The following is a 25,086-nucleotide window of genomic DNA, read 5'->3' as shown; positions in this document are numbered from 1 at the left end:
ATATTCTTGTTTCTGCCTTCAGTCACGTGAGAAAACTCTGGGTATAATGGAAGCTTGTCCCCTAACAAACATGATTTATTCTGACAAAAGAGGATATTAAAAAAAACAAAATTATTGAACTTCCTGAATGGGTTTCAGGTTTCAATTTTGCCTTCCAAAATATTATATGACTTCATATTTTGATATTAATAGAATGAACCAATTAAGGAAGAAGGCATTCTATAAATATTTAAATCACTCTCTATTAGTGAGTTTTGTGGGTTTAGAGACATTCCATAATTACTGCTTATATGATTAAGTCACAAATACCTTTATGGGTTTCTATTTTTTTAAATTTAATAATTGGATTATAGTTGTATACACTTTCGTCTTCATGGCAAACAACACGTTCAGAATGATTAAGCGATTAAGATATAATGCCATGCCAGGTATGGTGGCACACACGTTTAACCCCCAAAACTCAGAAAGCAGGCAAAGGAGGATCTCATTTAGTTCCAAGTCAGCTAGGTCTATAGAGATATTATACAGTGAGACCCTGTCTCAAACAAACAATAAAATAAACAAAATACAAAGACCAATCCCACTTAACTAAAAGTATATAGCCAACTTTATTACTGACAAAATAGAAAATAAGACAATATGGTACTAGCACTTGAATTAGATGACTTATGTCATCTCATAATAGCCATTCTACTGTAAGATCAAGTACTTGAAACATGGTGTGTCAAAATCAACCATCCAGCCTCTACTGTCACATTAACGTGAGACAGGACAAGATTTTAACATATAACTTGCCTAATAATAGTATTATTTTCAGCTATGTGACAGAGCAAGGGATAGTTCTTGATTTTGTTTTATCTCCAAACCAAGGCATCCCATTCCAAGAGACTGACTGTAGCCTATGCACTGGATGCCCAGGAGATTTTGAAGCATACCTAGATATCATTGTCTTGTAATTAGGTTGGACATAGGTGCTATAAATTACACAATTAGAGAGCCATGGTAGAATGAAGTGCTTTCTTGGCTGCAAATGTTCTATGTTTCACTGTGAAACCTGGAGGTCAGCCTCCACCCCAATCTTGATCCAGTGTTCACTGAGGCATTCAGAGTAGATCAGTGTTTGTCTCACTATGAACTTAATCTCACTATGGGATCACATCTTGATAGTGGCCAATTTCATGAAGTCATGCTGTAGGGCATTGAGATTGAGGGTGTTTTGATTCACATAAACACATAATGACTGAAAGAAATGCATAGAGGCGATGTTACTTTTCTTTCTATTTATTTGCTTGCTTATTTATTTATTTATTTATTTATTTATTTATTTATTTATTTTTACACTCTAGATTTTATTCCCCTCCTGAGGGTTCCACATCCCATACCTCCTCTACCCCACCCCTGCACTTCATGCCCCACCCTGTCTCCTCAAGAATGTCCCCACCCTACTCACCCCATAAGACCTCTAGACTTCCTGGGGCCTCCAGTCTCTTGAGTATTAGGTGCATCTTCTCTGACTGAACCCAGACCTGGGAGTCCTCTGCTGTATATTTGTTAGAGGCCTCAGCTCAGCTGGTGTATGCTGCCTGATTGGTGATCCAATGTCTAAGAGATCTCAGGGGTCCAGGATAATTGAGACTGCTGGTATTCCTATAAGGTCACCCTCCTCCTTAGCTTCCTCCAGCTTTTCCCTAATTCAACAAGAGAGGTCAGCATCTTCTGTTCATTTTCAATGGTTGGACGCACATATCTTCATCTGACTCTTTCAGCTGCTTGTTGGGTCTTTTGTCACAGTAGGTTCCTTTTTGTGAATGCTCATAGATTCAGTAAAGGTGTCAGGTCTTGGGGCCTCCTCTTGACCTGCAACCCACTTTGGGACTGTTGCTGGATCTTCTTTTCCTCGGGCTCTGTTCCATTTCCATCCCTGCTATTCTTTCAGACAGGAAGCATTATGGGTCAGAGCTTTGGCTGTGGGTTAGCAACCACATCGCTTGTTGCCCTGTCTTTCTGGGGCAGGTCGATTCAATAAATTCCTCTCCTCACTGTAGAGTCTTTCATCCTGGGTCACCCCCTTTGAGTCCTGAGAGTCTCTCACTTCCCAGGTCTCTGGTACATTCTAGAGGGTCTTCTAAAACTCCTTTCTTCTGAGGTCACCTGTTTCCATTCTTTCTGATGGTCTTCAGGGCTTCAGTCCTTTCCCCCCACCCAATACCAGATCATGTTCTCCTCTCCCCTCACTCTCATCCTTTTTCCCTCCCTTGTTCCTCCCTCTCTCTCCCATTGTGGGTGCTTTCTTCTCCCCCTCAAGTGGAACTGAGGTGTTCTCACTTGGGCCTTTCAGTTTGTTGACCTTTTGAGTTCTGTGGAATATATCATGGGTATTCTGTACCTTTTGGATTTTTTGTCTAATATCCACTTATTAGTAAGAACATACCATGCATGTCCTTTTGGGTATGAGTTACCTCATTCAGGATGACATTTTCTAGTTCCATCCATTTGCCTGCTTAATAGCTGAGCAATATTCCATTGTGTAAATGAACCCCATTTTCTGTATCCATTCTTTTGTCACGGGACATCTGGGTAGTTCCCTGCTTCTGGCTATCACAAATAAGGCTGCTACGAAGTTACTGGAACATGTGCCCCTGTGGCATGGTGGGGCATCTTTGGGGTATATAGCCAAGAGTGGTATTTCTGGATCTTTAGGTGGGTTTATTTCTAATTTTCTGGGGAACGTCCAGGTTGGTTTCCAAAGTGGTTATAACAGTTTGCAAACCCAACAGCAATTGAGGAGTTTTCCTCTTCCTCTGCATCCTTGCTAACATGTGCTGTCACCTGAGGTTTGATCTTGGCCATTCTGACTGGTATAAGGTGGAATCTCATGATTGTTTTGATTTGCATCTCTCTGATCACTAAGGACTTTGAACATTTCTTTAGGTGCTTCTTAGCCATTCGAGATTCCTCTATTGTTAATTCTTGATTTAATTATATACCCCATTTTTTGATTGGGTTGTTTAGGTTTTTTGGTGGTTGGCTTCTTGATTTCTTTATATATTTTGGATATTAGCCCTCTTTCTTTTTTTATTATTATTAACTTGAGTATTTCTTATATACATTTCGAGTGTTATTCCCTTGCCCGGTTTCCGGGCAAACATCCCCCTCCACCCTCCCCATTTTTATGGGTGTTCCCCTCCCCATCCTCCCCCCTTGTTGCCCTCCCCCCAAAAATCTAGTTCACTGGGGCTCTTACTAGGATATTCATTGCTACCTATGGGGTCAGAGTCCAGGGTCAGTCCATATATAGTCTTTAGGTAGTGGCTTAGTCCCTGGAAGCTCTGGTTGGTTGGCATTGTTGTACATATGGGGTCTCGAGCACCTTCAAGCTCTTCCAGTTCTTTCTCTGATTCCTTCAACGGGGGTCCTATTCTCAATTCAGTGGTTTGCTGCTGGCATTCGCCTCTGTGTTTGCTTTATTCTGGCTGTGTCTCTCGGGAGAGATCTACATCCGGCTCCTGTCGGCCTGCACTTCTTTGCTTCATAAATCTTGTCTAATTGGATGGCTGTATATGCATGGGCCACATGTGGGGCAGACTCTGAATGGGTGTTCCTTCTGTGTCTGTTTTAATCTTTGCCTCTCTCTTCCCTGCCAAGGGTATTCTTGTTCCCCTTTTAAAGAAGGAGAGAAGCATTCACATTTTTGATCATCCGTCTTGAGTTTCATTTGTTCTAGGCATCTAGGGTAATTCAAGCATTTGGGCTAATAGCCACTTATCAATGAGTGCATACCATGTGTGTTTTTCTGTGATTGGGTTTGCTCACTCAGGATGATATTTTCCAGTTCCGACCATTTGCCTACGAATTTCATAAAGTCATTGTTTTTGATAGCTGAGTAATATTCCATTGTGTAGATGTACCACATTTTCTGTATCCATTCCTCTGTTGAAGGGCATCTGGGTTCTTTCCAGCTTCTGGCTATTTTAAATAAGTCTGCGATGAACATAGTGGAGCACGTGACTTTTTTATATGTTGGGGCATCTTTTGGGCTATATACCCAAGAGAGGTATAGCTGGATCCTCAGGCAGTTCAACGTCCAATTTTCTGAGGAACCTCCAGACTGATTTCCAGAACGGTTTTACCAGTCTGCAATCCCACCAACAACGGAGGAGTGTTCCTCTTTCTCCGCATCCTCGCCAGCATCTGCTGTCACCTGAGTTTTTGATCTTAGCCAATCGCACTGGTGTGAGGTGAAATCTCAGGGTTGTTTTGATTTGCATTTCCCTTATGACTAAAGATGTTGAACATTTCTTTAGGTGTTTCTCAGCCATTCGGCATTCCTCAGCTGTGAATTCTTTGTTTAGCTCTGAACCCCCTTTTTAATAGGGTCATTTGTCTCCCTGCGGTCTAACTTCTTGAGTTCTTTGTATATTTTGGATATAAGGTCTCTATCTGTTGTAGGATTGGTAAAGATCTTTTCCCAATCTGTTGGTTGCCGTTTTCTCCTAACCACAGTGCCCTTTGCCTTACAGAAGCTTTGCAGTTTCATGAGATCCCATTTGTCGATTCTTGATCTTAGAGCATAAGCCATTGGTGTTTTGTTCAGGAAATTTTTTCCAGTGCCCATGTGTTCCAGATGCTGCCCTAGTTTTTCTTCTATTAGTTTGAGTGTATCTGGTTTGATGTGGAGGTCCTTGATCCACTTGGACTTAAGCTTTGTACAGGGTGATAAGCATGGATCGATCTGCATTCTTCTGCATGTTGACATCTAGTTGAACCAGCACCATTTGCTGAAAATGCTGTCGTTTTCCATTTGATGGTTTTGGCTCCTTTGTCAAAAATCAAGTGACCATAGGTGTGTGGGTTCATTTCTGGGTCTTCAATTCTTTTCCATTGGTCTATCTGTCTGTCTCTGTACCAATACCATGCAGGTTTTACCACTATTGCTCTGTAATACTGCTTGAGTTCAGGGATAGTGATTCCCCCTGACGTCCTTTTATTGTTGAGGATAGTTTTAGCTATCCTGGGTTTTTTGTTATTCCAGATGAATTTGCAAATTGTTCTGTCTAACTCTTTGAAGAATTGGATTGGTATTTTGATGGGGATTGCATTGAATCTGTAGATCGCTTTTGGTAAAATGGCCATTTTTACTATATTAATTCTGCCAATCCATGAGCATGGGAGATCTTTCCATCTTCTGAGGACTTCTTCAATTTCTTTCTTCAGAGTCTTTAAATTCTTATTGTACAAATCTTTTACTTGCTTGGTTAAAGTCACACCGAGGTACTTTATATTATTTGGGTCTATTATGAAGGGTGTCATTTCCCTAATTTCTTTCTCGGCTTGTTTCTCTTTTGTGTAGAGGAAGGCTACTGATTTATTTGAGTTAATTTTATACCCAGCCACTTTGCTGAAGTTGTTTATCAGCTTTAGTAGTTCTCTGGTGGAACTTTTGGGATCACTTAAATAAACTATCATATCATCTGCAAATAGTGATATTTTGACTTCTTCCTTTCCGATCTGTATCCCCTTGACCTCCTTTTGTTGTCTGATTGCTCTGGCTACAACTTCAAGAACTATATTGAATATGTAGGGAGAGAGTGGGAGCCCTGTCTAGTCCCTGATTTTAGTGGGATTGCTTCAAGGTTCTCTCCATTTAGTTTAATGCTAGCAACTGGTTTGCTGTATATGGCTTTTACTATGTTTAGGTATGGGCCTTGAATTCCTATTCTTTCCAGGACTTTTATCATGAAGGGGTGTTGAATTTTGTCAAATGCTTTCTCAGCATCTAATGAAATGATCATGTGGTTTTGTTCTTTCAGGTTGTTTATATAATGGATCACGTTGATGGTTTTCTGTATATTAAACCATCCCTGCATGCCTGGGATGAAGCCTACTTGATCATGGAGGATAATTGTTTTGATGTGCTCTTGGATTCGGTTTGCCAGAATTTTATTGAGTATTTTTGCGTCGATATTCATAAGGGAAATTGGTCTGAAGTTCTCTTTCTTTGTTGGGTCTTTGTGTGGTTTAGGTATAAGAGTAACTGTGGCTTCATAGATGGAATTCGGTAGTGATCCATCTGTTTCATTTTTGTGAAATAGTTTGGATAATATTGGTACGAGATCTTCTATGAAGGTCTGATAGAATTCTGCACTAAACCCGTCTGGATCTGGGCTCTTTATTGTTGGGAGACCTTTAATGACTGTTTCTATTTCCTTAGGAGTTATGGGGTTGTTTAACTGGTTTATCTGTTCCTGATTTAACTTCAGTACCTGGTATCTTTCTAGGAAATTGTCCATTTCCTGCAGATTTTCAAGTTTTTTGAATATAGGTTTTTATAGTAAGATCTGATGATTTTTTGAATTTCCTCTGAATCTGTAGTTATGTCTCCCTTTTCATTTCTGATTTTGTTAATTTGGACACACTCTGTGTCCTCTTGTTAGTCTGGCTAAGGATTTATCTATCATGTTGTTTTTCTCAAAGAACCAACTTTTGGTTCTGTTGATTCTTTCTATGGTCCTTTTTGTTTCTACTTGGTTGATTTCTGCTCTGCGTTTGATTATTTCCTGCCTTCTACTCCTCCTGGGTGTATTTGCTTCTTTTTGTTCTGGAGCTTTTAGTTGTGCTGTCAAGCTGCTGACATATGCTCCTGGGCCCTCCCCCACCGGAACCCAGAGGCCTAATACAGTTTCCTCTTGGGCCAGTGATGTGGGCAGGGGTGGGCAGTGTTGGTGGTCTCTTCTGCTCTGCAGCCTCAGGAGTGCCCACCTGACCAGGCGGTGAGGTCTCTCTCCCACGGGGTCTGGGAGCAGAGAGCTGCTGCGGGCCGGGATCCGCAGGTGTGGGACTCCTGGTAAACACAGAAAGTGCCCGGTCCTAGAGGAATTTTGCCTCTGTGTGTCCTGAGTTCACCAGGCTGGTCTCTTGCAGCAGAAAAATTGTTCTTACCTGTGGTCCCGAGTCTCAAGTTTGCTCGTAGGGTGCTGCCTATGAGCTCTCTGCGGTGGCAGCAACCAGGAAGATCTGTGCAGCAGTTTCCGGGAGCCTCCCTGCACCAGGGTTCCAGATGCTGTTTGGTGTTTTCCTCTGACGTCAGAGATATGTGCAGAGTGTAGTCTCTTCTGGTTTCCCAGGCGTGTCTGCCTCTCTGTAGGTTTAGCTCTCCCTCCCACAGGATTTTGGTGCAGAGAACTCGCCCTCTTTCAAATATGGGGTTAGTGAGGTTTTGTCCCAATCTGGCAATGTGCCTTTTCAAAACTCATTACTTGCTAGTCATAAGACTGTAGCTCTTGGAAAATTTTCAGATCTTCATAAAGTTTTCAACATGAGAAATATAGATATTCCATGATTTTTGCTCCAGCCTATTTTAACTTACTGACCCAGAAATAAAGAAGGCTTTTAAGAACCTCCTCTGACTAGAAAAGGCATGAGGATAACAGATGCTGATTACCTGCAAGAAGTTTTCTGAACATTAGATGATGTCAACCCTGCTGAAAAAGATCAAGTACCTGGGCCTGAGGCAGAATATTCATATTTTTATGGAAGCTATAAGTCCACACCACACAATTAGAAAATAAACAAACAAATGAAACATTTGCCTAAATCCTTCAACAGACTTCTTTGGGGAGGTAAGACCCAGGAAAAGTCAAACAGGCTACTCAAGCCTTTGTATAAAGAAAAGGCAAAGGAACAAATTCTAGAAACACACAAGTCTGAGGAGACCATTCAATATTAGCAAATTGTAGATCAGGAATAGTGGGAGAAGGTGATATTGATGGCTTCTGAGGATGCTCAGTTGAAGTTAAATCTGACTGAAGTTGGTCAGGCAACACCATTATTTGAAACTATTCTAAGTCCTCCTGTAGCCAGCATTAGTGGCTTGCAGCTTATTAGGTGAAAGGTGATAAAGGAAAGTTGAGTAAAATCAACTCCAACTGAGGTTTGCCTTTGTTAATACAAGATGGGAAATATGACTTATCACCTAAAAATAATTATGAGTTCAATAGAACAAGTTGACAGGAAAGTGCCAGGGTTTCTTTATTGGTATCTGAGGGAACCAAAGCTTTGCAATCTAAGGTCGACCTATCATCTGCACTCAAGCCAGCTGCATCAAAACTCAACCATAGCTCTTAAGAGTAGCTAAGAACACCTGTCTCACTCAAAGTGAACTAGAGACTGTGAGACATTTGGGGACCTATTAGAACTAAAATGAGCCAGGCAAGAAAAGCATTGCCACTTTAAACTTAACAACTCAGGGATAATGGTGAAGCTCCAGTCTCGCAAATTCATTCCAGACGATAACTAAAATAAAAATTCTATTCCACAAGTGAAAAAATTGCTTATCCAATTTTAAAATTTTCAATTGATCAAAGTTAAAGCTTTTAATTTTGCAACTTCACTGACGGCATCCATCTGATTTCAATGAGTCTGATTTTAATGCCTGTTTTTTCCTATAAACTGGGACAAGAGTCACTTCTACATTTGTCCTACTTTTAAAAAATTCAAGGAGCTCTTTACAGTTGTACAGTTTGGTGTTTTTCAATATATCACCCTAATTGCATAATCGCCAAATCTAGCATTCGTAGACTTTAATGACAGCCAAAGAAACCCTATTTGAATTTGTACTTAGTTATCCATTTTCTGTAACCTCTTCTATCAGCAATTCCTAGTTCTGGAGAAAACTAAATTACTTTTTCAAGTTGCTTCTCTGTATTTTGAAGACCAACCATGTCTTAGTGAATACTTCACTTTGTATATCACTGTTTTGTGGTTGGAAATATTTCACACCGTGCTTATACCACATTTTGTCTATCCCTCTTGTACATGTTGGGCTCTTGGCCATTATGAAAACTATGAATCAGTTGCTATAATCATTCATACCACAAGTCTTGCATGGGTTTGGGTGTGTGTATGCCTAAGAATGAAAATAATTAGTCACATGGTAATCCTGTGTAACTTTCTAAGGAAATGGTGAATGACTTGTATTGCTTTATTGCACAAACTCATCTGTGTAATAGTTATAACTACCCACATCTTTTCCACTCTTCTGTCACAATCCTTTTAATATTAACTTTCTATTGTGCCTTAAATGAAACTTTGTAGAAATGTTTACATCATTTATTTGATTTACTTGATTATATTTCTAAAGACTGATGAGTAAAGCAAATACCGAGGTTTTTGGGTTTAGGTAATATGTTTGGCAACATACCCAGTAAAGCTCCATGTCAAATATTTAATTAGCTATACATTTCTTAGTTACTAGGTTGCAAGTATGCATCATTTTGGATGTTAATCCCTGACCACAATTGCAGTTTGCATATTTTTTCTATTCTTTGGATTTCTCTTTTTTTTATTTTTTATTGAATATTTTACTTATCTACATTTCAAATATTATCCCCCTTCTTGGCTTTCCCTCTGGAAAGTCCCTATCCTATTTCCCCACCCTCTGCCTCCATGAAGGTGCCATGTAGGATGGATCCCCATGTGTGGCAGTCTCTGGATGGCCTTTCCTTCAGTCTCTGATCCACACTTTGTCTCCATAATTCCTCCTCTGAGTATTCTGTTCCCCTGTCTAAGAAGTACTGAAGCATCTACACTTTGGTTGTCCTTCTTCTTGAGCTTCATGTGCTCGGTAAATTGTATCACGGATATTCAAAGCTTTTGGGCTAATATCCACTTATTACTGAGTACATATCATGTGAGTTCTTTTGTGATTGGGTTAATCACTCAGGATGATATTTTCCTTTTTTTAACATTTATTTATTAATGTATGTGACTATACTGTTATTGTCTTCAGACACACCAGAAGAGGGCATCAGATTCCATTACAAATGGTTGTGAGCTACCATGTGGTTTCTGGGACTTGAACTCAGGACCTCTGGAAGAGCCACTGAGCCATCTCCCCAGTCCAGCATAATATTTTCCAATTCTACCCTCTTTTATTTATAAAATTATTTGCAATGAAAAGCACATTTTCTGTGCTATATGTTTGTTTTATCTATTTGTAAGACATTGCATAAACCAATATCACGGAGATATGTTATTCTGTTTTCTTGTATGCTTTGAAATGTAGCACTTACCTTTAAATTCAAGGTCCATTGTAAGTTAGTATTCACATATGATATGATATTGTATGTTATAGTATAGTATTGAAGAATGACTTTATTTTTAATATTTCTGTTAATTCTAGAGCACCATTTGATAAAATCAAGTTACTCCCCATGTATTCTCACAATTTGCCTGTAAAAGTTTATGTGTACTCTTGGTTAATTTTTGAAATCTTGGATCTTTTGTATTGATGCACAAGTCTATTTCCAAATAAATGGTCAAGAGAAAAGTAAAGTCAGAAATCAAATTGCTTCTAGAACTAAATGGAAATGAATAAATAACAGACTCTCTAACTTACATAACGTAGAGAAAGCAGAGCTAAAGCAAAGCTTATAGCACTAAGTGCCTACATAAAAAAGTGGAGAGATCTCATTACACCAGTGTACGCGATAGCATACCAGAAATCACTAGAACAAAACGAAGTAAACACATCCAAGAGGAGTACACAGCAAGAAATAGCCAAATGGAGGGCTAAATCAATAAATTACAAACAAAGAGAACAATGCAATGAATCAATGAAACAAAGATTTAGTTTTGAGAAAATCAACAAGATAAACAATCACGTATCTAATCTAGCTTTAAGGCAAAGAGAGCGAATATCCAAATTAAATACCCAATAAAAGGCTTGCAAACTATATTGAAGAACACATTAAAAACTTCATCCACCATGATCAAATAGACTTTATAACAGAGATATAGGTATAGAGTAATATACAAGAATCAGTATACATAATCCACTATATTAATAAACTGAAAGATAACAAAACTCGATCTCCTCATTAGATGCAGAAAAGGCCTTTGACAAAATCCAAAATCCCTTCATGATAAAAGTTCTAGGGACATTAAGAATGCAAAGCATATATCTAACATACTAACCAGCTTTCTGGTTTATAGAAAGCTAATAGCCAGAATCAAATTAAGTGAAGACAAACTCAAACAAATCCACTAAAATCAAGAACAAGATAAAATTTTCCACATCCTCCATGTATATTCAATATAGGATTGAAGTTGTAGCTACAGCATTAAGACTACTGAAAGAGATTAGGGAGAAGATTAGAAAAAGAGAAGGCAAATTGTTACTTTCAGATAATGTGATAATACACATAAGTGATTCTCAAAAATTCCACCAGGGACACCTACAGCTGATAAAAACTTTCAGGAAAGTGTCTAGATGTAAAATAAATTAAACAAACCAAAACCAAAACCAAACCAAACAAAATCCTCAGTAGTTCTCCTGACAAAGAAACCAGGAAAAGAAAGACCTTTAATAAAAACCTCAAGTACACCCCATTCAGAGCCTGCCCCACATGTGGCCCATACATATACAGCCACCCAATTAGACAAGATGGATGAAGCAAAGAAGTGCAGACCGACAGGAGCCGGATGTAGATCGCTCCTGAGAGACACAGCCAGAATACAGCAAATACAGAGGCGAATACCAGCAGCATACCACTGAACTGAGAATAGAACCCCCGTTGAAGGAATCAGAGAAAGAACTGGAAGAGCTTGAAGGGGCTCGAGACCCCATATGTACAACAATGCCAAGCAACCATAGCTTCCAGGGACTAAGCCACTAACTAAAAACTATACATGGACTGACCCTGGACTCTGACCTCATAGGTAGCAATGAATATCCTAGTAAGAGCACCAGTGGAAGGGGAAGCCCTGGGTCCTGCTAAGACTGAACCCCCAGTGAACTAGACTGGTGGGGGGAGGGCGGCAATGGGGGGAGGGTTGGGAGGGGAACACCCATAAGGAAGGGGAGGGGGGAGGGGGATGTTTGCCCGGATACCCGGAAAGGGAATAACACTCGAAATGTATATAAGAAATACTCAAGTTAATAAAAAAAAAAAAAAAAAAAAAAACCTCAAGTACTATGAAATATCATGGAGTCACTCTAACCAAGAAAGGGAAAGATTTGTATAAAAACTTGGTGTGTTTGAAGAAGGAAGTTGGAGAGAATATCAGAAGATGGAGACATCTCCCATGTTCATGGATCGGTACAATTAATATAGCAAACATGACTATTCTACCTGAAGCAATCTAAAGATTCAGCACAATAACCAATCATTTTTCAAAACAATTCTTTACAGACCTTAAAAGCACAATCCTTAACTACATATGGGGAAATAAATACATCTAAACCAAACCAAACCCAACCAACCAACTAACCAAAGCAAAAGCGGGATAGCTATAACGATCTTGAACAATAAAAGAAATGCTGGAGATCCCACCATTCTTGATTTCAAGATGTGCTGCAGATCTATAGTAATAAATACGACATGGTATTGTCAACAAAACTGAAAATTGATCAGTGTAATTGAATTGAAGACCTAGATATTAATACACACACACACACACACACAGAGAGAGAGAGAGAGAGAGAGAGAGAGAGAGAGAGAGAGAGAGAGAGAGAGAGAGCTTATTTTGATAAACAATATTCAGGCAAATATGCAAACAAGAGCTCGAACCAAGAATTATTCCGGAGAGTTGTTTTCTAGCTTGTTCACAGGCGTATGGTTACTGAGCTTTCTTATTAGTTCTCTGTACATGGACTGCTGTCACTGTGTGCTCGGCCATCCTACATCAATTAATAATAATAATAATAAAAACACTTGCCTACAGGCCGATTTGATCTGTGTACATTCTCAACTCAAGATACTTTATAAGATGATTTGTCTCTGTCAAGTTGACAGGTAAAGGTAGCTGGATGCATGGAGAATATTTAAAGGGTTTTGCATCTCCAAGTATTCAGTTGTGTAAGATTTCAAGCAATCCTGTCAGCAGTGGTGAGAATCATTGTTAGACTGCACCCTTTTCTTTCTTCAAAGGATGGAGGCACGGTGGTTATCAGACTGGAGATGCTTGGTGACCTGTCATAATGAGATTAGATCCCAAGTGAGGATGCTCCCAGCATAGGAAAGAACAGTGACAAGATGGGAAAATAACAAGCTGGTGTGTTGTCTCAAGCCTTATTCAAGCTACTATAGATGGTGTATTCTATGGCTTGCAACCAATTATGATAACAGGGAAGGAGAAAGGGAGAGAAGAGGAAGGAGAAGAGGGGGTAGGGGTAGGGGCAAGAAGAGGGGAAGGGGAGAGAGAGAAGGGGGATAGGGAGGGAGAGGGAGAGAGGTAGAGAGACAGAGAGAGATGAGAGAGAGAGAGAGAGAGAGAGAGAGAGAGAGAGAGAGAGAGAGAGAGAGTCTTGCCTTTAAATTTCAAAGCTGTGGAAAAATGAGAGTGACAATAATTTTTTCTCTATATAAGGTTATTTAGAAAGGAGTCTCTCAAAGTGTTCCTTCTACAAATATCACAAACATCTTTGTCATTTGACTATGTCATTAAAATGTAGATTCTGCAGCCCCACTATGACCTTTAGATTTTTTGGTAATGGGACTCAGAAACCTTTTACCTTTGTGTGTGTGTGTGTGTGTGTGTGTGTGTGTGTGTGTGTGTGTGTGATTTTACTGTATAGCCCCAGGCTGGTCTCAAAGACTTATAGTATCTCTAAAAGGAAAAGGAAGGGGAGAGGATGGAAGAATGAGAGAAACACACACACACACACACACACACACACATACACAGAGTGAGTGGGTACTAACTTTATAAAAGGAGACTAACTACTAACTAGTTGGAGAGTGACAATAATTTTGATGACTAAACAATAATTCAAGAATGAAATAAATATGTTAGCATGGAATTCATAAAAACCTTATAAGAATGATGCTTCCAAGGATGTCGTGTAGGAGGTGAAACACTGAGGAACGTGATAGATTCAATCCTGATAATTAAATGTTTAAAGTAATCAAACAAGGAAAACCTTTCTCAATAAGTTTGCTCATAAAGATCAATATTCTTGCTACTTCCAGTCCTCACACATTTCCCATCTTTTGTGTTTGTAAACACTCTGCCTCCTCGAGATTATTGGAAAAATGGTAAGGCCATGAAACCCTTAATTAAGGCTCACTAGCCAAGTAGCTCAGGAAATAAAAGGTTAAATTTATTTCTTCCAGTTATGCAAGCTATTGAAGAAATGAAGGAACATGCATATTTTGTGTCCTCAAAATATCTGAATATGGAGACACCACCGGGACCAGCATGTGGGTCAGTGAGCAAGCAGAAAATTAAGTGATGGCAGAGAAAGAAGACGTTAAATCATGGAGAGATGGAAAACAAACAGAAACTGATTGGTTTGTGTGCTATGAAGAGAGCCTGACCTGAAGATGCAATGGCAGTGTGCTTGTGCTTTCTTCCTTCCAGAGAGCCAACCACTGTGTCTGTGATTCCCAAAGCAGCATCCTAGCCTAGGAGGAGGAGCAGTCCCTGCACAGTGGGGACCCAGAGCCTATTGTGTTTGCTTCTCATCATTTGCCTATTTGCTGATCTCTCTGGTTGGTTGTGGTGTTAGCTCCACCATGAGGATGGGGGGAAAAAAATCTATGGTTTGCTTTGTTGTGCTTAACTTTGCCCACGGATTTCTAGTCTCTGGAATCTTCAGGATGATCAATCATTTAACCACCTTACCTTTCAAAAGAAGATGCCATTTCTGACCCTGCTCGTGAGGGTAAAATGAACAAGTTTGTGATGGAGAGATGGGTGAGAGAAAGGTGGAATGTTTTATTTATTATGAAATGCGGTAGGTCTGGAGATGTGAAGGTGGTGACAAACAGCCTCATGTGAGTAGCCTGCATTGCCACTTGAGGCCAAGGAGAAATCCCAGCCAAGCTGCCACTGAAAACCAGGTCTGGGCCCATAGTCCTACAGCAGTAGGGGCCTGTGTTGATGTATGTTGTCTATGTGACCACCAAAGTTCACGCGGATGACTGTGGTCTGTTCTGCTGCCTGTAGCCGTGTGGATGGCCAAAGGCTAAATAGAGCTGAATATAACTCTTACCTGGGCATCATTGTAGAGCTGCTCCTAGTGGAGTGGGCGCAGGAGAGTTGTCATGAGGGCATGAACTCAGGAAAGCTGGCACTTTCCTTTCCCCTTGCTCCTGTGACAGGATAGAGCTGAACCTACCCCTTGCATAGGCACCATTGGAAGGCGTCCCTCCATCACCAACTGCAGCATTCTGGAAAGGAGGCTACACCTCACCTAGACAGCACAGTAGAGATGATCCTGGTGGCAAATATGGCAGTGAGCCGGTTTTGAGAGCAGGAGTGTGGAAGAGCTAGCCCCATCCTAAGGCAACTGTGTATTGTGCCATTGGTGCTGGAGAGATATCTCCCTCCCTCTTCCCCTCACATCCTGTGAGATTGGGTAAGTTAGCTGGGCAGTGCTGAATAGCTCACCTTGGTGGTTTGGGTGCTAGACACCTGGCTGGGTGACCAGCCCAATTATCACTCAGGCTTAGAACCAGGGTTTTGTGTTGGGCTACCCCAAAATTTATTCCATGTGTACTGGGGGAGCATGTGCATGGGCCAATTCTGTAAAATTAAAGATGTAAGTTCTTCACGGCACAAGCTAACAACAGACTGTCCTAGAGGAGTATCTTTGGGTTTTGACTATTTAACATGTGGCAGAAGCAGACCAATGACTCATTGCAATGGACACTTGCAAGTGAAACTGTTTACACAAAAGGATATATTGTGTAACTCACTGTGACAGAGTCTCCATGTTGAGATAATATTATTTTTGTTTACTTGTTTTGTTTTGTTTTGTTTTTGTTTCCTTCCGGGGGCAGAGTTTACAATAACAGAGGGAAATATGGAGAGACAGGAAGAGATGAGTGGGATTGGATGCATGATGTAAAAACACATAGAATCAATAAAAGAATAATTGAATATACTACCTTCCATATCTTCTATGTACAGGTTTCTATACAGAGAAAGTATCAAAACATCACCAATTTCTTCATTTCTCCAATTTATCCCAAGCAGAGGTTCATCACTTTACATTTTACGTATATATCTTGAAGTAGTCTCTCAAGAGGAAGAAAATGATGAGAAATAAAGTCCAGAAATTAGATGAAATCTTAAACAAGACTATGCTTTAAAACCTACAGACTCATCATCTATAAACTATGTGCTCTGATTGTCTACTCTCATACTAAGTGTACTAAGTGAACAGTTTTTTTTTCTTTTTTTTTTTTTATTAACTTGAGTATTTCTTATATACATTTCGAGTGTTATTCCCTTTCCCGGTATCCGGGCAAACATCCCCCTCCCCCCTCCCCTTCCTTATGGGTGTTCCCCTCCCAACCCTCCCCCCATTGCCGCCCTCCCCCCACCAGTCTAGTTCACTGGGGGTTCAGTCTTAGCAGGACCCAGGGCTTCCCCTTCCACTGGTGCTCTTACTAGGATATTCATTGCTACCTATGAGGTCAGAGTCCAGGGTCAGTCCATGTATAGTCTTTAGGTAGTGGCTTAGTCCCTGGAAGCTCTGGTTGCTTGGCATTGTTGTACATATGGGGTCTCGAGCCCCTTCAAGATCTTCCAGTTCTTTCTCTAATTCCTTCAACGGGGGTCCTATTCTCAGTTCAGTGGTTTGCTGCTGGCATTCGCCTCTGTATTTGCTGTATTCTGGCTGTGTCTCTCAGGAGCGATCTACATCCGGCTCCTGTCGGTCTGCACTTCTTTCCTTCATCCATCTTGTCTAATTGGGTGGCTGTATATGTATGGGCCACATGTGGGGCAGGCTCTGAATGGGTGTTCCTTCATTCTCTGTTTTAATCTTTGCCTCTCTCTTCCCTGCCAAAGGTATTCTTGTTCCCCTTTTAAAGAAGGAGTGAAGCATTCACATTTTGATCATCCGTCTTGAGTTTCATTTGTTCTAGGTATCTAGGGTAATTCAAGCATTTGGGCTAATAGCCACTTATCAATGAGTGCATACCATGTATGTCTTTCTGTGATTGGGTTAGCTCACTCAGGATGATATTTTCCAGTTCCAACCATTTGTCTACGAATTTCATAAAGTCGTTGTTTTTGATAGCTGAGTAATATTCCATTGTGTAGATGTACCACATTTTCTGTATCCATTCCTCTGTTGAAGGGCATCTGGGTTCTTTCCAGCTTCTGGCTATTATAAATAAGGCTGCGATGAACATAGTGGAGCACGTGTCTTTTTTATATGTTGGGACAGGTTTTTAAACGGCAACACTCAGTAAGGTTTTTGAATTGTTGACATCTGAATTTCTTGCTCTATTTCAAATTTTCAATATTTTGCTACTCTCTCCTTATAATTAATTCTGGTCTGAGGTACTTCTATCTTTTGCTCCTTTCATTCTTCTCTCAGCTGATACACAGAGCTTGGATCTGTGTCCATTCCTATTTCATTCCTTTATCTTTTCCTGTAAACCACATTCTTTTCCTGAGTTAAATAGCTTCTTCTGGTCAAAGGTCCTTGTTGTAAGCAACAGATATGAAGGACGCATCTTAATTCATCCCTTACTTCTAAAATCTAGAGCATTAAAGGAATGTAAAAACAACCAACTAGCAACAGGACAAATGAACCTGTATGCAGGTTAGGAAAGTAGTCAACAGAGCTTATTCCAAGTCGAGAATACCTTTTTAAAAAATGCAATGACATATTTATTCTTCTTCTAATTAGCCTTTTGTAAGAATTTAGTTTCCCAAATGCCCAAAGTATTCAATTTTCTTCTCCTAAGTGGGGTTTAAACAAAAATAAATCATTCTAATACAATACCGTTTACCTTTTTCCCTTGTTCTTTCTGGGAATGAAGATGCTTTTCCAGCAATTAGGTAAATTATCTGTGATTCTGAGGAAGAAACAGAAGAAATTGTTGGCTAACTAAAGCTACCTGGATTACCAACCGCACAGTTCTGGATATGTTAGGTCAATAAAGTTCATTGTTTATACAGAACCATGAGTACTTGGAGTACACTGAATTCAAGTGTGGTGTGCATGAATATGAGTGTCCCTGAATAAATTATTATGCAAAGCATGCTTCTAATGCAAAAAAGAAAAAAGACTTTTTGAAGCAAAATGTAAGTGCTTCTTGAATGGAAATAGTTATGCATGACTTAGCCACAGGGATATATAAAAGCTGGATTTCTTAGATGATTTCTTTGTGCAGTATTCTAGAGTATAATTTTACAAGTGGAGGAAATATAGTCTTACTGAAACTGCATTGGGTCAGAATCCACAGTTTATCAAAATGTCATTATAGGGGCATGTGGATGCTAACACTATCCACTACAAATATTTAATACAAGGTTTCCCAAGTAAGAGATCTCCTACTCATGTAATGAGATAAGAATGTTGTACTAGGATGTTATCGATTGTTAGAACCACAGAGAATGAAACATGAGGAACTGGATATAGATCTATCCTGAGAGACACAGCCAGAACATGTCAAATACAGAGGCAAATGCTAGCAGCAAACCACTAAACTGAGAAGGGGGCCCCATTGGAGGAATTAGAGAAAGAATTGAAAGAGCTTAAGGGGCTTGCAACTCCATAAGAACAATAATGACAATCAACCAGAGCTTCCAGGAACTAAACCACTACCAAAAGACTATACATGGACTGACCCAGGGCTCCAGCTGCATATGTAGCTGAGGATGGCCTTGCTGGGCACCAATGGGGTGAGAAACCCTTGGTCCTGTCAAGGTTGGACCCCCATTGTAGGGGATTGTCAGGGAAGGTGGTAAGGGAGAGTGGATGGGGGGAGGAACAACCGTATAGAAGAAGGGGGGGAGGAGGGATAGGCAAAAAAAAAAAAAAGAAACATTGCAGTTTTACATAGGAACATGGTCAGGATATCGGAACCCAAGAAACAAGAGAAAAAGATTGGAATAGTAGTTCCAAAGGAGAAACAAAATATTGAGAAGTCAGCTGAGGAAGAAGAGGAAGATTCTGACACCATAACAAGAGAGCAGAAAGTAGATACATTCTACAAAAGAAAACCAGATCGTCAAAATGTCACCCTTTCCCTCCTAATAGACAACAGCAAAATATTTATACCACATATCAGAAAAAGCTGCAAAAATGTACAGCCTAAAAAATAAGCTTGGTATGATTAAATTTTCCATATATTCATTTCAGGTATTCTGATGGTGTAAGATGACATATATCAAAACTGCTGAGAAAAACAATGCCAGAGATCTATTTCGAGATCATGAGGGTATATCTGTCAATAAAGAAAAAGAAAAGATACTTCCTAGCAAAAAGAGAGAAAGAAAAGAGAAAGAGTGGAAGGAAAGAGAGAAATATATATAGAGAGGTAAAAACAGAGAGAGACAGAGAGAGAAGGAAAGAAAGAAAGAAAGAAAGAAAGAAAGAAAGAAAGAAAGGAAGAAAGAAAGAAAGAAAGAAAGAACAAAAGAAAGAAAGAAAGAAAGAAAGAAAGAAAGAAGAAAAGAAGGAAAGAAGGAAGAAAGGAAGGAAGGAAGGAAGGAAGGAAGGAAGAAAGAAAGAAAGAAAGAAAGAAAGAAAAAGAAAGAAAGAAAGGAAGAAAGAAAGAAGAAAGAAAGAGAGAAAGAAAAAGAAAGAAAAGGAAATACAGGAGGGATGCGAAGGTTGGTGAAGGGACATGTCTGAAACTCGTGGGTGCAGGAAAGCAATTCTGTAAAGCACACTTCAGGCAAACAAATAAAAAGCAGTCCACTGTCTGCACCAATTTCCATCTGAAAGCCACCAGTTTAGGAAATGTATACATTTCATTATATCATGAGCAATATAAAACATGGTGAAATAAGTTATGTATATAATCAGCTAATTATTTTATTAGCCGAATCAACTAAGAAGTCGAAATACTATGTTAACATTCAACAATCTATATATTGTTGGATTATATTTTTATGAATGTGTATGGATACCTATCCAACAAAATTCATCCATACGTACTACTTTTGCTGAATTGTCTTTCTAGAAATTCTCACCAATGCAAAATTTCAAATTCCTTGTTTACCATAGGCTAATTCAGGTAAATTTGACTTTTAATAGTGGTTGTGTAATACTGACTGAATTCCTGTTTGGAGCAGGCCATAGTGGCCCAAATTCTATATACCATTATCTCTGCATAAACATAAATTATAAATATTGGTGAGAATGGAAAGAAGTAATCACATTTAAAAACCCATACATTTTGCTTTTACTCTCATAGAAGTAATGAGCTCATTCTCCCAAAGATGATAACAATGAAAATAGAAAAATGTTCACATTTAACTCTGTGCACTTTATTTTCCAAAAGAGGTATTTTTACTGTTTTATGTTTTAAAATGAGGAAATAGATTTTGTGCATTTCTCATGCTGGGATTTTAGACTTTCCTGTTACAAGATAGGCTCAGCCACATTGCAGACATTTCAGTGTGTTGAAATTGTCCTAAGAAGTGCTCTACAAATTACTGTTTCTTTTTTTTTAAGAGTGACTCCAAAACTTTTAAAAGAGGCTGTAAATATCACATAAAATTCAGGAACTAATATAGCCTTAACAGAGACATTAACTACAATATGATCTATACATAAGCCAATTAACCTTCTATAATAAGTTTTGTGTATTTGCATATGTCTGTGGATTTGCATGTGGCTTTGTAGATATCAGTTATTAAAGTACATATTGTAATATACAGGACAGTCACCTTTCTTTTTCACCTTCACTGCAGGAGATCCTTCAGTATCTACTCACAGCCCATGAGAGATACCATCAGGATTTAGACTCTGCCATTGCCTATTTGAATAATGCCGAGCACCTGTCTTCAATATTAACTATGTATTAACATTCATGGTACTACAAATAAATGAGTTACTTTGAACAATAAAGTGTTTTAATTTGAAAAACAGTTAAATAATTTTTCTTGTGTTACATCATTAAAACCTACAGAATCAAAACAGGAACCTGTCTTGGCATTTTAAATTTTCCGTCTTGATATTTGACTTTTACACTCATCTAGGAGGATTGCTTTAAATTATTTCATGGTTAGGACTATATTAAATGAGCAATGCAGCTATACTCATAAATTTAAAAACACTGCAACAGAAAAGGAATATACAGACTTTCATGTATTTTATCGGTCTATACTAATCTGTTTCTGGCCATAGAACATTTCATGACCTTATGGATGTGCACTCTGTAATTGTCTAGTTACTCTGAAACCCTGTGGCTTTCTGCCTACATAAACTACACATAGCCCTAGTAGTTATATCATGCAAAGACAAATTGAAATCTGACTTTTAAATGATATATTATATCATGACATACATTGTAGTGACAAAGGTTTTAGACAGATTACTTTTCAGTGTTATTTTTAATTGGGAAAGAAAAGACTTATTGTGCTTACAAATAAAACAGTGATAATGTGGTTTTCGGAGACACAAAAAATAAGGACTCTCCTATGGTATTTGTTTAATTTTTCTGTCTCTTCTTTTGCTTTATCCTTCAGTTTTCAGTCTTGGTTTTGTGTTTGAAATATTATTTTTTATTTTGAATAATACAATAAATGAAAGAATTGTTGCTATGACAATCAGAAATGGGATATGTAAACCTAAGAGTGGAATTCCAATACCACTCTTATCCGACCTGTTGACATCTACTTTGAGTGTCCATCAAGCGTAAATCTTTTGCTGCTAAATTCCCGGATGTTACAGATGATATAACATTTCCTTAGTTTGCTGCTTGAATACAAACTTTCAATAGATACATTAAAGACAATTATCACCAAAGGGACAGCTCTACCCAGTATGGGAAAATAAAACAGAATCAACATTCAGATCTTTTCAAGGAAATATCTCTTATTTCCAAATACTTCAGGAAGTAACGGAAGCAGCTATGATGTAACTGGATGTCAGATACAGTACACACATGATGTGGCAAGAAGGTTGAGTCAACAACAACAAAGACATTAAAGATACATTCATAAATATAACATTCTAAGTGTATCAATAAATGATATAAAATAATATATGGTCTATGAGCTGTATCATAATAGTCCCTAGTTTTTGTTTTAATACCCATTTATCAGTGAATACATACCATGTGTGTTCTTTTGTGACTGTGTTACCTCACACAGGATGATATTTTCTAGTTCTAGTTTTTTTTTTCTGTCTAAGACACAGATATCTGTTTTCCAAAATAAATGGAAGAGATTTTCTAATGAAATGAAATAAATGATTGAACAGTGCTTTGTGGCTACATCTCAATATTTGTAGAATATAAGAGGCCTTTGAACACTGAACTATAAAAACTGAATTGTTTTTATGACCAGATACATCTCTTGAACACAGGACCTAAAAATATGATTCCTGCACATACTGAGGATATTAAGAAATTTAGAAAACTGAAGATTTAGGCATATAATTTTCTGAGCTTTCTTACTTTCTCCTCAAAGTAGGAAAAAAATTCAACTTCTTCTCTCAAGACCTGAGTGCTGTGTATTTAGAGTGAAAGAAAGTAAGTAGAGACACAGTCAGGATCTGAATAAATGGGCTTTGTGATTTCCCTCCTTGTCATTACCATAAACATTTGGAACTTTGATTCATATATTTAAATATTCTTCACTGAACCTGTACATAAATTTATGGTTTTCTTAATATTTTAGTATCCCTATCTAAATGATTGCATCACACATAAACATATTAAAATGTATATTATTTTTATTTTGCTATTATTTTGTTAGATGTAATTATCAGTCATGAATCTTGAGATGGGTAAAACAAATCTTTTATGTCTTATACCATATTACTCAATACACACTATTGGAAGCACTCCAAATCTGTAGATCACTTTAATTTAGTTGAAATTCACATTTCAGATACTTATCTTAATTACAAAAAAACAGAATAACAGCAGAATAATAGTAGTGTTAAAATTCAATTATTAAATTCCAAAGCAAGTATATTACTGGAATTAATTACAATTTAAAAACTTATTTTGACTCTGGTTAGGACTAAATGAACCATGTGAGAAACCCCTTGGTTTTGGTTATTGTTTTACCATTATTGTTATTTTATTAGAAACTAAACTGTTGAAAGGTCATAGGGGAAAAGAACTCTTCTTCCTATGTTTCCTTGGATGATGCTCAACTGCAAAGATTCATAAGAACAGTCGCTCACTTGTGAGTCCTTTCTGTAAGCCAACCTCTATTCTAAATGCCCAGCACAGATGAACTTATTTAATATTTAAAGCATCATTATACTTTTAGGTGATAAGATATGCCAGGGCACCTTGAGTGGTACTGCATCAGCCAGCAGGGGTTCCCATTAGCCATTTTATTTTAGCAGAGCTACTTGATATACTAAAGAACATTATTTTTTTCAGTAAAGATTCCATTTACTGTAACTTGAAGAAAAGGAAATGTCTGATATAGTTGTCATCTAGATATATTTACACATGCACATCTGAAATCATACACAGACAAAACATGCACACAAGCTTATAATATGCATTAGAATAGCTTACTGCGATCAGTAAGGAAATGTTATAATGGTATGTTCTCTATAACATTCACTCTGGGTGTAAACAAGAAAGACAAGTGTCCTCCAGTAGAGAAAGGGGAATGAGATGATTGTTCTGGTTTCATGTCTATATCTCTGGTAAAAAGAAACTATCAAATGATAATTTTAGTTAATCCCTGAAATTCCCTGCACCAATTTTTATCTCACTCCCAGCTCTCTCCATCTCTCTTTCTTCACGTCTTATCACAATCCCCTTTCCCTTCCTTGCCCCATCTCCTACCTCATTTCCTCTCTCCATTCACCACCTATGACTATTTAGTTCTTTTTCCTAGTGAAATTCATGTGCTCTCCTTTGTGGCCCCCTTATTACCTAGTTTTTGGGTCTGTGGATTATATGATGATTACCTGGAGCTTTATGGTTAATATGCAATTATAAGCGAGTGCATACAGATATTTTTGGCCCTAGGTTACCTCCCTCAGAATGATATTCTCATGTTCTATCCATTTGTATGCAAGGTTCATGATGTCTTGGGTTTTAATAGCTGAATAGTATTGCATTGAGTTGGTATACTGCATTTTTTATTGCTTCTTCAGTTGACAGATATCTAGGTTTGAAAAAGGGGGCTCTAGCTGAGATTTCTACAAGAAGAGGATTTGGAGACTGTAGTGGCTACCTCCTGTAGCCAGGCAGGACTTCCAGAGGACAGGGAAAACCAACCAAGCCACAAAACCTTCAACCCCAAATCTGTCCTTCCTACAATATGTGCAGGGATAAAGATGAAGCAGAGAGGGAGAAAATAGCCACCCAATGACTGCCCCAACATGAGACCCATCCAATGGGAGGGATCCAATCCTTAACACTTGGATGATGCTCTGTTATGCTTGCGGAGAGGAGCACAGCATAATTATTTCCTGAGAGGTTTTATGCAGCAGCAGACAGAGACAGATGCAGAGAGTCACAGAGAAACGTGAGGCAGAGTTCAGAGAGTATTGTCAGAGAGTCGGGGAAAGAAGTTAGCAACCCGCCAGTGTCAAGAACACTGAAGGAAGCCCTATAAAGTCAAATAAACTTTGACTGTGAAGGCTCAGAGAGCTTGGACCACCAACTAGGGAGCATGCAGGAGCTGGACCTAGGTCCCCTACACATTTGTAACACATGCGTAGTTTTGTCTTTATGTGGGTCCCCTAACAAGTGAAGCTGGACTATCTGCCATTGTATCCCTGTCCCCTCAGCCCCAGTGGGAGAGGGTGTGCTTATTCCTGCTAGAATTAGATGTCTCAGAGTTGGGTAGTACCCAAGTGGAATATACTAGGAGGAGAGGAAGGAATGAGTCTGTGATCAGGAGGTAAAGTGAATAAAATAATACATTATTAGAAAAATAATTTTAAAATAAGGAAAATAGTTTTAAGAAAAAGAGATTTATTTTAACTCAAAATACCAGATTACAATCCTTTATTTTTGTATAGAAAATATTTGAAACTTCAAGCATTTAGTTACGTCATATCCACAATCAAGTTCAGAGAGAAATTAATGCATACATTTTCACTTTGTTAATCGAACTCAACTAATTTCTCTACTTTTACACAGTTCAGAAGTTTCCTTTACCTAGTGAACTGCCCATAGTGGGATT

This window comes from Rattus norvegicus, chromosome 6 (genome assembly GCF_036323735.1).
Source record: "Rattus norvegicus strain BN/NHsdMcwi chromosome 6, GRCr8, whole genome shotgun sequence".
NCBI classification, from domain to species: domain Eukaryota; kingdom Metazoa; phylum Chordata; class Mammalia; order Rodentia; family Muridae; genus Rattus; species Rattus norvegicus.
The sequence above is the reverse complement of the archived record's forward strand: the minus strand, read 5'-3'. Positions refer to the sequence as shown.